This window comes from Lycorma delicatula, chromosome 3 (genome assembly GCF_047948215.1).
Source record: "Lycorma delicatula isolate Av1 chromosome 3, ASM4794821v1, whole genome shotgun sequence".
Lineage (NCBI taxonomy): Eukaryota > Metazoa > Arthropoda > Insecta > Hemiptera > Fulgoridae > Lycorma > Lycorma delicatula.
In genome coordinates this window covers 56,824,495-56,840,885 of record NC_134457.1, presented here as the reverse complement: position 1 = coordinate 56,840,885, position 16,391 = coordinate 56,824,495, and the positions used below count along the sequence as shown (strand labels likewise).

Genomic DNA, 16,391 nt, shown 5'->3' with positions numbered 1-16,391 from the left:
TCAGGACTATGAATGGAGGGGGTGGTGTGGTGACCAGAATCGCCACAAGATGGTTGTCTACCCCTACAGGGGTTGGGATGTCCTGAATAAGATGTTAAACTTCATCTTTTACAGGGTGATGATTTAGCAACTCCTAGATTCTCTGGGGAAAACAGCAACCTGGAAATTAGAGTGTGAATGAAGTAAGGATAAAATGCTAGCAATCTTAGCCATTAATGAATTGCTTCCTGTAATAAACATTTTAGTGTCAGTGTGCGATTGTACTGTATGTTCTCTTGTTTTTTTTTTGGAACAAAATAAGTTTGTTAATTTATTTTTTTTCCAACAGCTTGACCAAATTATTAAAAGTGAAATATTATTGATTTCAGTTTATAAGGTTGATGTAGCATTTGTTAGTAGCCAATACCATTCCGGTTGATGTTCATAAAGTCAAAATTATTATTAGAGAAATAACAGTTGATGGAATAGTTTAGCATCAAAGTTAAAAAAAAAAGAAATCGTTAAATATACAGGCTAAAAAGATAATTAAGAATTTTTTTGTCTTATATCTTATATGTATATGCCTGTTAGTTTGTTTGCAACAGCATCACACAAGAACAAACTGGAAAATTAATTAAAAATTTTCAGGATAATTTGTCTTATCGCAGGGAAAGTTTTTAGCCATAGATCGAGGCCCTGGTCCCCGAGGGGGTTAAGATATTAAAGATATTCATTGAAGAAACAGAGATTAATCCTTTTATTTCATTATATTTCTGTCACCATGGCAACAGAAATACAGTGTAAATTGATTAATTTTTTTCTTATGGAATTCCTGTCAAATATTTAATGTTCTTATAACCATGAGGAAAACTAACATCAGGGTCCAGGCAGCTTAGTCCCCTGTGTAGATGGAATTGCTTCCAATTGTGAGTGAAGCAAGCATTAATTACATTACAATAATAGAAGTTTAGTTAAGTTCATTTTTAGCTTTCAGAGTACAATATTTTCTTCCTCAGATAATGGTATATTTAGAAATTTTGTTGTTTTGTAAATGACTCTTTTAATGCATAATTGAGCTGAAAGTACAATTAATTTGGTGAAATTATACTCAATATCATTTTCTTACTGTTTTGAATTTTATTTGGTAATAGGGTAGTTTAATTAAATTTGATTTTTCTTTTTTTTCCAGATCAAGAAATATTACGTAAATGATTGTAAAATTTTGTAAATATGTTTTTCATATGGTACTATTTTTATGCTTCTATAGTAACTTTTTGTTCAGTTATTGTTATTGCCCATATTGGGTCAGTTTATATATAAATAACTATTTTCTTGTGTATAGTTTGTAAAATATGTAAGTAACTTTACAACATTTTAAAACATTGTTTTTTTTTTATATAAAAGAATTTTAGTAATGTATTAGTTTTAAAATGAAATTGTAGTACTAATGGTTTAAGTTTTAAATAGAAGTATTTTATAATTTTATTTTAGTATAAGTTCATGTATATATATTATTTGTATATGTATTCTGTTAGACAAACTTATAAGAATGTCAATTTTGTATAATAATGATGTTCTCATACATCTGTTACTATGTCATTTTATTGAGTATTTTTGTATGTGATGAATAAATAGCTGTTCTTTAGTGGAGTTTGGTTTAAATGTAGAAATGCATAATTTTGTTCTTTAGTGGAGTTTGGTTTAAATGTAGAAATGCATAATTTTGAGTAACTTATTTGGATGTAAGTAAATTTTTAAAAAGAGATTTATATATATATATGTTTTAAATTAATTTTTAGAAGTACTGATAGATCATTCTACTTCATGATCAAGATTTGTGCAGAATTTTTGTTCGTTTTATTATATATTGCTTTATTGGAATACATGTCTGGTGCCTTTTTTCTTAATGCATTGATTCATCCTTTATAGTTCATTTTGTCAAGTTTTGTTGTGTTAATTTAATAAAACTTCTTTTTCTATTAATCAAAATTTAGATGTTAATTGTTTCTGTTTGATTGTGATTATGTGTTTATTTAAACTACAGTATTATCCTAGTCTTAATTAAGAAAGTGTGGGTACTTCTTATATGCAAAGAAACAACGCCATGATTTTTTGATGTGTTTATGTGTCAGTGCCTTATGATTTAATGATTTTTTTTAATACAGTTATTATACTGTGAACATGAACTAATTGTAAAAGTTGATTTACTTTTCTTTTTTGGTACTGAAAAATATAGCCATTTGTATATAAACAACATTATAAAATAAAACAAGTTGAAAAGGCAGACAAAGACAACACAGAAACATGTTCAATGTTAAACATGAAAACCCCACATCAAAATGATTGTTCAACCTTCACAAAACATTCCCCCACATACTAACTTAGATGGCAATGAATTTTATACATTATTGATTGTAAGTTTTTAATTTATGACCGTACCGAAGCAAATAAAATGACGGTTATGTGTTTCACCTGTGCGGTATACGTTCACCGGTTTCTCAGTACCTATTGTAGCTATCAATTTAGTTCTTTCACAGAATTATTTTTTCTATGCACCACATTCTCATGGACTATGGCGTATGTTATGCGGCATTGCGTCGTCAGTTTAATATACCCAGAAACATCCGTGATATCTTGTGCAACGATAGCAGGATTTTGGAACGGGTGTTTCTCTTTTTTCATAGTACCGGGTTACTGCAAAGGATTTAATATCCTTTGCAGTAATGCTCATATATGTTTTTCTGTAAGGAGAGTTTTTTTTAATAATTTTAACCTTTATTTTCAATTTGGTTTTTGATTCAATGTATTTAATTTTACTATCTGGGGAGGGGATTTTTGCACAACCCATCGGAGTTAGGTAAGTTTTATATACTTTCTTTAATCTATTATTTTAACTTTTATATTTTATCAACTTTATCTATGGTATTGGTTTTGAGTTTTATTTTGCCTTCTTGGCTTGTTTTAGTAAATTTTTATTATATGATTAATATTACGTTTACACCTTGTATAGTTTATTATTTCGGAGTTATTTTACCCTTTTACTAATATCTACCAGGCGATGATAACGCCCAGGCTTTTTTCACCCACAAACAAAAAAGAAAAAAAAAGAATTATTTTGATGTTCCCCTGAAGGTTTTGAGCCATAAGTGTGATAAACTTTTAAAATTTTTAATTTTTTACTTTATTTTTTTTAATCTTGGGGTTTTTTGAAATTTTTAATTTTATATTGTTAAAATAAAAAAAATCTAATAGCCTTTTAAATATTAAACAAATTAATTAAAAATTTGTAATCAAATGAACAAAAACCAATATCTAATAGTCTTTTAAATTAATTTATTTAAAATTGTTACTGATGTAAATCAAGATAACTTTATTTTTTTTTTATCATTATTAATTTTTTTTTTTTTAATTCTGTAGGAAGTTGTGATAATATTAATCCCTATATATTGTAGCTTTTTCTTAAAAAAGTTCTAATATATGACATTCAAAATACAGAAAAGGTTGCTTCTTTATTGACTTGTAAAATGATTATGATTTTGAAACTGAACTAAGAGATCATTATTTAATATACAATTTATAAATTAAAAAATTAAAATTTCAATTAATAAATTAAAGTCCAAAGCTTCAGATTCTATTGGCACTTTTCATTTCTTTTTCCAATAGATATCTATTAGTTTTTGTTGATAAGATGTCTAAAACAATGTGAAACACATAAAAAATTAAATAAGAACAATGAAACATTATGTAACTTAAAGCTGAACATTTCTTGATTAAAAACAAAGAGAATGATAATTTAGAAGCAAGAACCAAAACATGATTAGACCAATTCACGTCTTTGTCAATTACATTGAAATATCTTGTTTACTCAGGTCCCTGTAAGCAATATGTATAGTCAGTGAGCATAGATTTATCCTTCAGTGATGTTAGTTAAATTTAAAAGTAACGAAATTCGTCTTATATGTAGGTGAAGTCAAGAGAGAAAAAAGAAATTGTACAAATGTTAATGTTTTTTAAGCTATCATATTCTAATACCAAATAAATTGGTTTGAAATGTAATTAAGTAGCAAAAATAGTGAAGTATTTATCTAATACTAGATCTAATTACATAAGTTTTGTACTGAAGATGTCAAAAAATGGTCAAGGGAACCCCAGTCTTTTTAACTAAAGATTTGTATGTATTACTTTTATTGTAATGCCTTAATATTAATGGGGGAAAGTTGTTTAATTTTCTCTTTTTTTTCTTCAGAACTCACTTATTTGCCACTAATATTAAATGCCAACAACTACAAACTGTACCCAGCATTCATTTATTATCTTACTAATTCTGATTTTAATTTTTTCATTATGAGAGACTGCTTCTGAAATTTGTGCTTAATATTAAAAGATTCTTTTTTTCCTCCCTAAATCTTGTCTATCTTGGGTCAGGTTATGCAACAGACAAAGAACCTTCATTTTCTGTCTCTCTGCACTTCTTCCATAACCATCCATCAAATCTTATCTCATGTAATAGTTTCTTTCAATAACTTATTCACCTACTGGTTTGTCTTTAGTTGTGTTTATACCACTATCAGTTTAAAGATACTTTTAGAAAGGAAGAGGTTAAAAATGCTTTTAGGTTATCCCTTTCTGTTGGATATCAAACCATCCACTCTATTATGTTCTACCTTCTCTGCTGATTCCTAATTTCAATCTTCTCTCTGATGTCATAATTCTTTACTCACCCTGTTTTGATTTTTCCAAGATTCTCTTCACAAATTTCATCTTGCATGCTTGTATTTTATTTCTGTTTGTATGATTTGTGTTGACAACGTCTCTTTCACACAAAAATAATGTGTGTGAAAAGTATGTTTTATACAGAACTATTTTGCATTTATTCAATTCGTTATTTTTATCTTCTTATGCATAAATAAAACCGTTTCAGCTGTTTTCACAGTCATATTCATCTTCTGGTACATTTATTTAAAAGTCCTCATGGATTATATATTCCTCACAAAATCAAAGGTGAAGATTATTTTTTATACCTTAGATATCACCATAGATTTTTTCTTCTTTTTATTTCACCTTAGGTTTTTTTTTATTCATCTTTCCTAACCCTTCATTTTTTTCACAATTGTGCCTGTTGTATTTTTCCATTCTTATGTGCATTCCTTATAGTAGTTCTTCATTCTCATTCCAACCTTCTCATTATTTCATTCTACTTTGTTCTGTGTGACTGTTTATTTTTTCAGAATTTTATAATGCCATCAACAAAGCTTCAAAGCTTTTTTTTCAATTCTATACCACCTTTTTTTATATAATTTGGTAATTTTAAAAATGAAAGTATTCTTGTCTTTTTTTTTCTTTTCGAAAAATCCATTATTTTGCCGTAAAATGTATTTAAACATTAAAATTTATATTTTTTTTACTTTTTTGACCTTGAAAATTTATATGAATGAGATGATATTTCAAGATTCTATAAGTGGCATTTGAAAGCTCAGAACTTCAACTTTGAAAAACTACATTTGTTTTTCCACATTATATAATAATTTTTTTGAGTAAGATAGAAATTCTTAGGGTTTAGAAAATTTTCATATAAACTGCCTGTGTTGGCTGTGGCAGGCAGAAGCACACATTATGTAACAAAATTATGTACATATACTATATACATATAGTATAAAATTATGTATACATAATTTTTTTCTTAAGTTCAACTTGTTTCATTATTAACATGATGTAAAAAATGTATTTGGATAATAATAGTAATATAATATTTTAATAATATTAAATTATTATTATAGTTAAAAACAGTTTTTTTTTTTACTTTTTTTATTTTGCCTGTGAAAATGTATATGAATGAAATTCGCATATTTTATATCATCTTTGTGTCATATATTAAGTGGTCATATGGGTGAGAAATAAATAAAAAGTTTCTAAGTTTTCTATTATGTAAAATATCATTCGTATTATATAAAGTAACATTTCATGTACATTAAAAGCTTATAACTAATTAAATAAATACTTATTCCAAATCTTCTTCAAAACAGTCAAGTTCACATTCTTTATTACTTTCAAATTCAATTGGTTTGTTATTACAAGTACCTGAACATTGAGCAATTTCACAGCATTTTAGATTGTTTTTTTATGCAAGAACAAGTAGTTTCATCTGTACATGATTTCTTTGACATTCTGTGTGAACAAAAAAATTCTTGTAACATTTGTAATGCTGTATTACCTTCGAAATACACAGCAAAGTTTATTAGCAATTATTTCCCAACCACTTTCTGTTGGATTTTTAAAGGAATGATTGCAAGATGTGCATGATTCCACTCATTAGCTTGCCAAGAACATCTAATATATGTTGGTAAAGCTCCACTTCACAAGGTGGAAGTCTGTCAACATTTTTACATTTATCATTTACAAAGTTGTCTCTTAAACCATTAATAGAGCAGCAATCTTTGTTTTTATCTTTTGGATCATAAACCAATTTCAGAAATTTCTGGGCATTATTCAATGGTTCATTATCTGGGGCTTCATGTAATACCATTAGACCTTTGTACATCTAGTCAAGTGCATTTTTACTGCTAGTCAGAAAGGACTTTTTCCAATAAAGTGAAACTGTGAATTAGTATCGCAGCCCTTAAAGGTGTGGATAGCTGACAATGCATTACAGAAATTCTTTTGATACATGTTTAGCAAATGTATTGCCTAATATCAGTTCTTTCCTAACTTTTCTTGAATAAATCCAGATTTTTTATTGACAATCAAAATGATGTAATTGTCTTGAAAGAAATATGAAAACATCTGTGTAAACACTATCTATTTATACATCAGACTTTTTTAAAGAGCACATTTTTGTATGAAAGATTATACAGATATCAGCTTCTGTATGATTTGAATTAAGTACTTCTACTATTTCACAATGCTGTTATCATTCCACTTGATAATAAAGATTTCATTGTTTTTATCAAAACGTTTCCATATCTGTTTTCTTTAAAATTTTTCAATGCTTGATAGGATAGTTTATGAATCTATTATCTTGTATTGTTCCAGTGCCTCAGAAGCCCAAGTTTCTGAATTCTGACATATGATTGAAAGATGTGAAAAAATTATGACAATAAACTTCGTAACTCAGAGGATCTTCAACAAACATCAGCAAGTTTTTAACAACATTCAAGCCTCGTGGAATTTTATTTCCTAAGCTTTCTTTTTCCCTCCCACAGTATAAATCAAAATTAAAAAAATAGCCACTTACACTATACACACTGCAAAATTTAATTGTCTAATTGGTCTCCCTCTGATAAATTGTTTAATGGAATGAATGTTTAATGGAATGAATGTTTACTGAAACACTTCACCATCATTTCATCAACTGACAATTTATCTTCGAATACTTCAAATTGTGAAACAGATTTATTCACAAGATCTAATAATGATCTAATTTTGAAACCTGTTTCTTTCTTATTTTCATAATTTAGTTCATTATTATTAGAAGTAAGGCTTAATTTTTGTAAATCTATTTTGACTCATACAGTTCTGAATCAGTGGCACCCAGAGGTCTTCCTGCTGAGACCAATAGTGTGTAACTTGTGGTACTTTATTTAGCTAAGATAAATATTATTGTTACTTACAAAGTATTGCAGATTGTATTCAGTAAATAAAAGTAATTCATATCGACTCTGCAGACAATCTAGTTATCAAAAATGTAATACAAAATGACTTTCTACGGTGGCCCCCGTGATGGTCAAACATTGCATTAACCCAACAGTACTTCTTACCACTGTCCTCATTTGAAGAATCACATTTTGTTGTAGTAGTAAAGTAATGTGGGCCATTCATATATTTTTATTTTATAAGTTAACTGGCATAATGTAAAGTAATGTTGTATTCCTGGACAGGCATGGCATTTTTCATATGTTAAAAATTCCATTTCCATATCCCAAGCACAAGCTTCAAGCTTACGTGGCAAAAAAAAATCTCACTTAAGCAAAAAAAATAATAAAATATTACAAAAAAAGTCATAATGATCATTTTGAAATGAAAATATAATTAAAAGTATAAAAAAGTAGTTTTGTGAATCGTAGAGTGTGTTATTTTTACTAAAACAATCTGCTTTAAATTGTATTTACTGGTATCATAAAAAAAATAAAAATAAAAATCAAGCTCTTCTCTAAAGAGGACAGTAGTAAATAATGGGTTAAAAGGTTTTAGAAATTGGGGATGAGTTCACCACTTTGACCTGTTAACCAACCCACCCACCAAATAGTTGTTGTGGTATTGATGTAACAGTTATTAGGTGATGGGACACTACAATGTTAAGCCAGTTTTAACCTCAAAACTTTTCTCAAATTTGATCTCTCTTTGACAGCACTTATATTATTTAGAACAATACTTATTTGTATCTTCAATACTGGTTGCATATTTTCTGTAGGAATACTATGAGATGTTTCTTTCAGTGATCTTTGAAGGGTAGAATAATAATATCTAAATTGCTAATACTCATATTTTTAATCTCTGGAACAGTTATACATGTTCTATCTCCAGAATATTTTTTATTTTTCTTTATTTACTTGTTACCTATTGTTCTCCGTTTTCTTAGTTACCAAGTATTATATGCAGTCAGTCTTAAGAGAACCAGTTAAATTGCTTGGCACCAAAATCAAATCCTAACTTACATTAACTGATTGCAGAGTTAAAGTAATTTTATGAATTATTATGAACCAACATCTTATGAATCCTAACCAACAATCAAAGTACAATGTTACCAAAGTCAATATGTAGTGATGAATTTAAAAATATCATTTTTTTATTCACCTAAGAAATATATTTCTCATAAGAGTTGTTGAGTTCTAGCCTTGGTGGAGTAAGGACATACAGTTATACACTCGTTTGTCAGCGATGCTTGTTGATACATGAATTGTTATGACTAACTGTGTTTTGCTTATGGTTAATAATAATATTTTCTGCATATTTTATTAAATCTGATACCTTCCCTGTGTCCCTGTGTCAAATCAGTTTTCTTTTATTTTATAAAACATTAAATCGTTAAGTAAAATATTTATAATATTTTAAATTGTGTTCCAAGTGGTCAGTGTTTCTTTGCAACTTTTGTTTAAATTATGGATAAATTTGTAATGCTGCATTCTCATAAAGGAAAACAGGATCATCCAGTTAATTCACCTGATGAGGAGGACCAAGCAGCAAAATGAATCCCTGGATTTGAAAATGTAGATCTGCTTCAAGGCTTGGAAGCAGTGATGAAGAAATTCTTCGATGAAAACTTTGCCAAGTTAGCAACAAAAGAAGATGTTTTGGGTATATCGGCTGCAATTCAAGATCTCTCAGATGAAAATAGATTGTTGAAAGAATTGCAGATTTTGAAGGAAGAAAACGCCAAAATTTTGAGCTGGCTTGATAATTATGAAGACCGGGTATGCCATAATGATTTAATATTCAAAGGGCTGAGATTTAATTTTGATTCGGATTGCTGTGTGATTATGAGGGACTTCTGTAGGGATGTGTTACAAATAGATCAACAAGTAGTGATTAATCAAGCCCACACACTTGGTAAAAAAATGATAATGCTTCCTTTATTGCGCATTTGCCATTTGATAGCGATGTGAGTGTGTGTTAACAAAACACAAAGAGGTTAAAAGGAACTAGCATGATAGTACACAGGGACTTTTGTTGGGAAACTAGGAAAAAAAGGGGAAAGCTTGTGGTAATTCAAAGAGAAGTTATTAAAGAGGTAGGCTAAATAAGAATATGACTATTAATGTGGATCAGCTGATTGTGGAGGGTCAAAAATTTATTTGGACATCGATGGGACGGTTGATGTGTGGATTGCAAGACAGCATGGCATAATTGTAGGAGATGTTCAATTATGACTTTGGGGAAATTGTTAAAAAAATCAATGGACAAACCAGGTAGGTTCAGTAATGTGAGGTTGTCTGTCAGGAAAGGGGAGAGATAAAATACTTAAGATTCTAGGTTATAATGTAGTGGGACTCAGCAATAAGTTGTTGCATGAGCTTTTTTCATTTATAAAGAAGTATGATATTGTTTGTTTGAGTGAGACTTTGGCGGAATGAGAAAGCTGAACGATTCCAGCAGTTAGAATTTCGGGTTAAGGAAGGTGTTAAGGTGGAATTATGCTAGCCTATAAATATAATTTGTGGGGTTTAAATTGTAGTATTTTCCAAGCTGTGGGGTACAACAATGACAGTAAAATGGGATGATTACTGTTTGTACATAATTTCTTATTTACTTAATTCCTATATTACTTAATTATTTAATTCCTAATTTACTTACACAGTAGTGGGATGTGGGAGAATGATTTTAGAAGATTATGGAGCTTTGTGGAAAACAAAGGTGAAAATTGTTACTTGTACTGTTAGTGGATTTTAATAGAATAGGAGATCAACAGGTACTGCCAGATGAAATAATGGAGAGTGAATGGAATGTAAATGCAATTAGGTTCTAAGGATTAGGTGGTTAATACTTGGGAACGGAAAGTGATTGAATTGCCTGAGAGATTTGATCTATGTGTAATGAGAAGGGTGAATGGATGGACTTTTATTGGGGAAATGGGAAGTTTGGTTGTTGATTTATGTTGCATATCAACAAAGTTGTTAAGAACAGTTAACAAGTTTGTTAAGAACAAGTTATTTCCGCAGATTTCTCAGATCACATGCCCAGGTGAGAGTACAATGGCAGCGACCATTTAAAAATGATAATTGTTTGTTGTCTCTGTTACTGAAGCTGAGGTGGTCTGCGGCAGAAACAGAGAAATACAAGCATGCATTGGAAAATTTAACACAGGACGTGGCTTTGTCTGGGGAAAGTGATCAGGATGGGGAAAAAGTTGTAGGTATGATTTATCAGGCAGCCTGAGGAAGTCTGACAAATAGAGGAAATATTAAACAACCCGGTAGCAGAGATGGTTTGACTGGGATTGTCTTAAGCCTGGGAAAAAATGTTTTGCTTGTTTAAATTTATACAGACAGTTTAATACAGAACAAATTCGCCTTATTTATTTGGAAGAAAGAAAGAATTATTGTAGTTTCTGTAATAAAAAAATCTGATTTTTTTTTAAAGGGGTAAGATTCACAGGACTTCTGGGAACTAGTTAAAATATTTAAAAAGAGGGGATTTAAACGTATGGGGGAAATTCCAGCAAGTGAATGGGTGCAGAATTTTTATTGTCTATATCTATGGGAGGGGGGCTGTCCCAGTTCACATATGTGTTACCGTTTAGGACAGACGAAACTTTGGACTCTCCAGTCAATGAGGTAGAATTAAATGCTCTCTTGCAGAAGCAAAAGAAAATAAAGCCCTGGTTACAGCTGGGGTTCCCTTTGAATTTTACAAAGCTGCACCAGAAGATTTCAATAAAATATTTGTTAAATTTTGTAATAATATTTTAGAGACTGGTCAAATGGCCAGTAATTTTTCAGAAGGAATTATAATCCCAATCCATAAAAAAGGAGATCTATTGGATGTTAAGAATTGTAGTGGTATTTCGTTTATTAACACAATAGCAAAACTATTTTCAGGTATTTTATTAAACAGGCTAATAAAGTGGCTAGGAGACAATATTATTTTAAATGAGTATCAAGCTGGTTTTATAAAAGGCTATTCTACTATAGACAATATATTTAATCTGCATACTTTAATTAATTTGAAACTTAGAAATAGGGGTGGTAAGGAGTACTCTCTGTTTGTTGATTTTTAGGCCTGCCATTGGTAGCATCAATAAATCGGCGCTTTTATGTAAATTATATGAAATGGTTTTGCAGGGTTATTGGAGAATTATATCAAAATACATGTGCATATTTGTAGTGTTCTGAGGGTTTAACTGAAGGGTTTAGTACATTTAGTGGCTTAAACAAGATGTTTTAAGGCTGCTAAAACTGCCTGGTTTGTTATCATTGTTTATCAATGATCTTATGGATGTCATTAGGGAGGGCATTTGATCAATGATCTTAATATTAAAGGATAGTTGTATGCTGATGATCTGACACTAGTGGCGTCCTCACCAAGAACGCTTCATTAACAAGCTAAAAAAATACTGAGAACAATCGGGATTAATAATTAATTGGAGAAAACAAAGATTATGGTTTTCAGGAGAGGGGGTCAGTTAGTGAGACATGAAAAATGGTTTTGGGGAAATGAGCAAATCGAGGTGGTCAATAGATACAAATACTTGGGCATTACTTTCACTTCTTTGCTGTTTTTTGGAGAGCACATAAGGGAACAGGTATCAGTAGCCAAATTTAATTTAAAAAATATGTGGAGCAGTTTTTTGGCTAATAGTGAAATACCAGTGAAAAGTAAATGGGATGTTTTTGAAGCGATAACGAGAGCAGTGGTAACATATGGTGGAAAGGTTTGGGGTTATTATATGTTTGATAAATTAGAGGTTTTGTTAAAGTTTTTTTATTAAAAAGTTATTCTGTTTGCCGCAGTCTACTTCTAATTATGTAATGTACTTGGAAACCGATAAGATTAATTTATTTAATTTTACTTTTAATATGATTTATAAAGATATTAAACGTAAATGAAGATTGTTGGCCCCATAAACTTACTATTAAAGTTATCAAGTAAAATATCAGATGGTGTAGGGTGTGGAAGTCAATGATGGAAAGCTATGACTGTGAGTTTAGTGAGGGTGTGGATGGTGCATATGATTGAAATGTACAGCTGACATTCATTCACATGTACATTTTTCATGCATTCATTCACACTATACAAATGGAATGAATGCATGAAAAAGGATTTAAAGGAGAATGGATGTCGCGTGCGGAAAAGCATTATTTCACAATATTTTCCATCGTCTGGTTCATGTACTCAAAGATTGGAATTATTTTAATGGTAAATTTAAGAGGAGCAAAATGTCTGTAATATTTCGAACGCAGGGTGCACTATGGAAATTAAATAAAAGTCCAGGAGGGGAGGAAGGGCATTAGTATGCACGTTATGTAATAGGCTTGAGGAAGAAGACAAATCACATTTTATTGGAAGGTACTATTGTATAAAAGAAATTCTAAACTTGGTATCAGTGTCTTAACAGGGGAACAGGTAATTGATCTACTTAATAGAAGGGATTGGAAAAGGCCGAGGATTTATTAGGTGTGCTTGGTTTTACATATGTAGTTTAGTTGCTGAATTTAATTCGTAAAAAAGTCAAATAGAGGTATCTGTGTGTGGGTGTGCTATTCAGGTGCTTCAAATTTAGAATGAAGTATATATCGCTGAGCCCTGCTGCACTGAAAGATATAATGTAAGGGTGAGGTCATAATCAAACTACATTAATAAAATCTATGTTCATTAGACTGGGTGCAGATTGATGGTTATCTTGTATATGTTGTATTGTACTGATAATTATTTTTGTTTTTTATTATGTCTAGTTTTAGTTTATTTTCATTTAGCAGTTAATGGTAGTAGAATTTGGTTTACTTCTGTGAATTAGATTATTTACTACTTTGCGTCCTATATATATATTTTATAGACATGACCAGTTTATGGTCATGTCTATAAAATGTTGTTTATGTAATTTTTTGTAATTATCTTCATTCTGAAATAAAAATTTTGTTGTTATTATTATTATATTTCTGATAATATATTTTTGTAAGGTTTCAAATTATAATTGGTACAGAATCCCATCAAACTTGTGTGTTATTGAAAGACACTATTAAGAATTTACAATTGATACTGTAAATTGTATAAACTAATAATGATCACTTTATAATAAAGAACTTGTCTTTATGAATGAAAATAATTATAAATAACAAATCACTTACAACAACTTTTTTTTATTAATATGAAATATAGTTGTTTGGTTTCTCTGAACATCATCATGATTCACGTATTGTCCATAGTGTGACTTGTGCTATATTTTTTCTTCATTTCATATGTATTGCTACAACTTGATACATCCCGGGGTTGCTAAGTCAAGATATGTTATAGATTAGAATCCAACAAAAGAATGATGTTTAGGAATTAGTTAATTGGCAATAGTTACTGATAGTTCAATTATTAGTTTATGTTCAACCCATTAAATGTTGTCATTTAAACTTGTAATGGACTTCTATGTTCATTTGTTTGTTTCTTTTCCAATATTACTGCCAAGATGTGATTACATGAAAAATAATGCAAGTTATAATCTTCGGTCTCTGACCAACACTGCTGCTATTATTTCTATCCTAGTGGATAGTTGCTTTTTATTTATTTCTCAAACCATGAGATCTTTAAAAAATATATATATATTTTGGCTACTTTATTGATCTGGAACAAGAGTTATGCATTCAATGTGTTACACTATGCACTGTAGACCTGAACATCATAAAATATAGTATTTATAATACATAGAAATACCTAGAATAAATGAATGATGCTGAGAAAAAAAATTGAATAATGAATGGGAACTATTAAATGATTGATTAATGGTTTATTCTACTATATTACTAACTACTGTTAGAGAAACTATCAATACTATTTTATCACTAGCATGTATACGTGTAGTATAAGGACATTAATAAAAACAGTTTTAAAAATGTGAATTGAATATGTGAACTAATAAAGTTGCTACTTTGATCATAAATTTATATACTTCATTTTATAGTTAGGGAAAATAAAAATTATGTTAAATGAGTCACTGTGTAGGAGTTGAAACCCTACTGTAAGTGCACTATGAAGTTGCAATTTATAAAATTTTACATAAAAAAAAGATTTTTTTTACTTAAAATTTGTATCAATTACTTGTTGACTTACATTTCAATAATCCTTAAAATTGAAGAAGAATAGTAACTAAATTTTCATGTTTTAGAGTCAGATTATTTTTATAATGATTCTGACATTTGCATTGAGGCTGATGGGTAATTGTATTAGACACTTGCCACTTGTTTGTAATTTCAACGGGTAAGTATTCTGTGTTAACGTGTTGTGTTATAATCGGTGTACAGTTTACTATTAATTATAGGCCATCATTGTAGCATTACATTAATCACTGCTAATTAATGATAGCTAGTGTATAGCTCAGAAAAAAGGGGTTGATGTTCTCTTTCGTAGTGACATAATTTGCTTGAACTTTGAATAATTCTATGCATTTAATAGATGCAGAGGTATGGAAATAATTAGCATGTAGTTGTATGCTTTAAAGTCCCTAGGAACCTATATTAGATTAGTAAAATAAATTTGCAACATGTTTGTCAGAAATCAGGTTTATGCTCTGTATATGATTGTATTCATTTACTCAAGGATATATTTGTAAATATGTAAGTTATACAATTTCAAGAGGAAATCAGTGCCATGTATAAATCTTAAATTGATATTTTTTGTTTAATATATTGTTTACACCTTTTTCTAGGTTTACGCTACCAGACATGCGACTTAAAATGTGGTTATGGTATTGACTATTCTGTTTAAATTTCCAACATGCTTTAGTTTTAATTTCATTAGTATTAAATTTACTTACCAGTAAAGATAAGGATTATATTAATATTAATAATATATTTTACAACTGACTACTAAAAAAAGTAATGTCATATTTTAGCCAGTTGAGGGGTGTGCCTTCTTTAATGATGGTCGTTAGTTTGGAAATAATTATTTGAAGTATATTTTTGGTTTTTTTTTTCAGAATCAGTCGATGATGATTTTAGATTACGTTGTCCTTTAGTATTTATAGAATGTTTCTTATGTACAAAATCTTTTATCATTTATTGAATATGCTATTATATATTTTTTAATAAAATGTTGTGTGAAAAATGAAACTACAGATGTTTGTACTTTCTCCATTAAACTTCTTAGTTTTAAAAAAAGATTTATATGTTTATGTTTTTTTGTATCCTGAAAAATTTTAAATGTGACTTTTTAATCCATGAATAACAAACACATTTCATGTTACTGTTAAATTATGAAATATTTTATTTTGTACAATTACAGAAAACAAATTTTTCTAAAGGGTGTAAATTAAGTTTTTAATATTAAACAAAATTGAACTGTTTTATTTGACAAATAGTATAATAACATTAGGAGCTTAAAAGAGAATGCTAACCAACTTAGTACGTGTTAGACTGAATAAAAAATCTGTATCAATCTGTAACTTTTAACATACTTCAAGGGTGTATTAATTTAAAGAAAATAATTTTTTTGGATTAGCCTAGCAATGATTTTATGATTTTTTCTTTTTGCAATGAAAACTTTTATAGATTGTATTGTAGATATTTGCTTTCAGAGATGTACCATAAATAAATCTTATTTTCACAATTTATCATATTTTTATACAATGTGTGTATAAAAGTGAATTACAACTTATATAGGAATAAGCACATCTTTTAGTATAACCAAAAGTATATTTTAGTAATATGTAATATGATATCTTTTCATAGAACTTTAAGTAAAATTTGAAAGACTTCTAAACACTAACACCTTTATAA

General features: G+C 29.1%; 1 protein-coding gene across 2 annotated transcripts in view; it reads left to right on the top strand.

Annotated features, from left to right (window-relative positions):
- Positions 1-1,860, top strand: part of LOC142321616 (uncharacterized) — an 87,816-nt gene extending 85,956 nt beyond the window's left edge. For both annotated transcript variants that reach the window (XM_075359855.1, XM_075359854.1), the window contains one exon: positions 1,169-1,860. The gene's annotated coding sequence lies outside the window, so the exon portion shown is untranslated. The remainder of the gene's footprint in view (positions 1-1,168) is intronic.
- Positions 1,861-16,391: the final 14,531 nt, after the last annotated feature.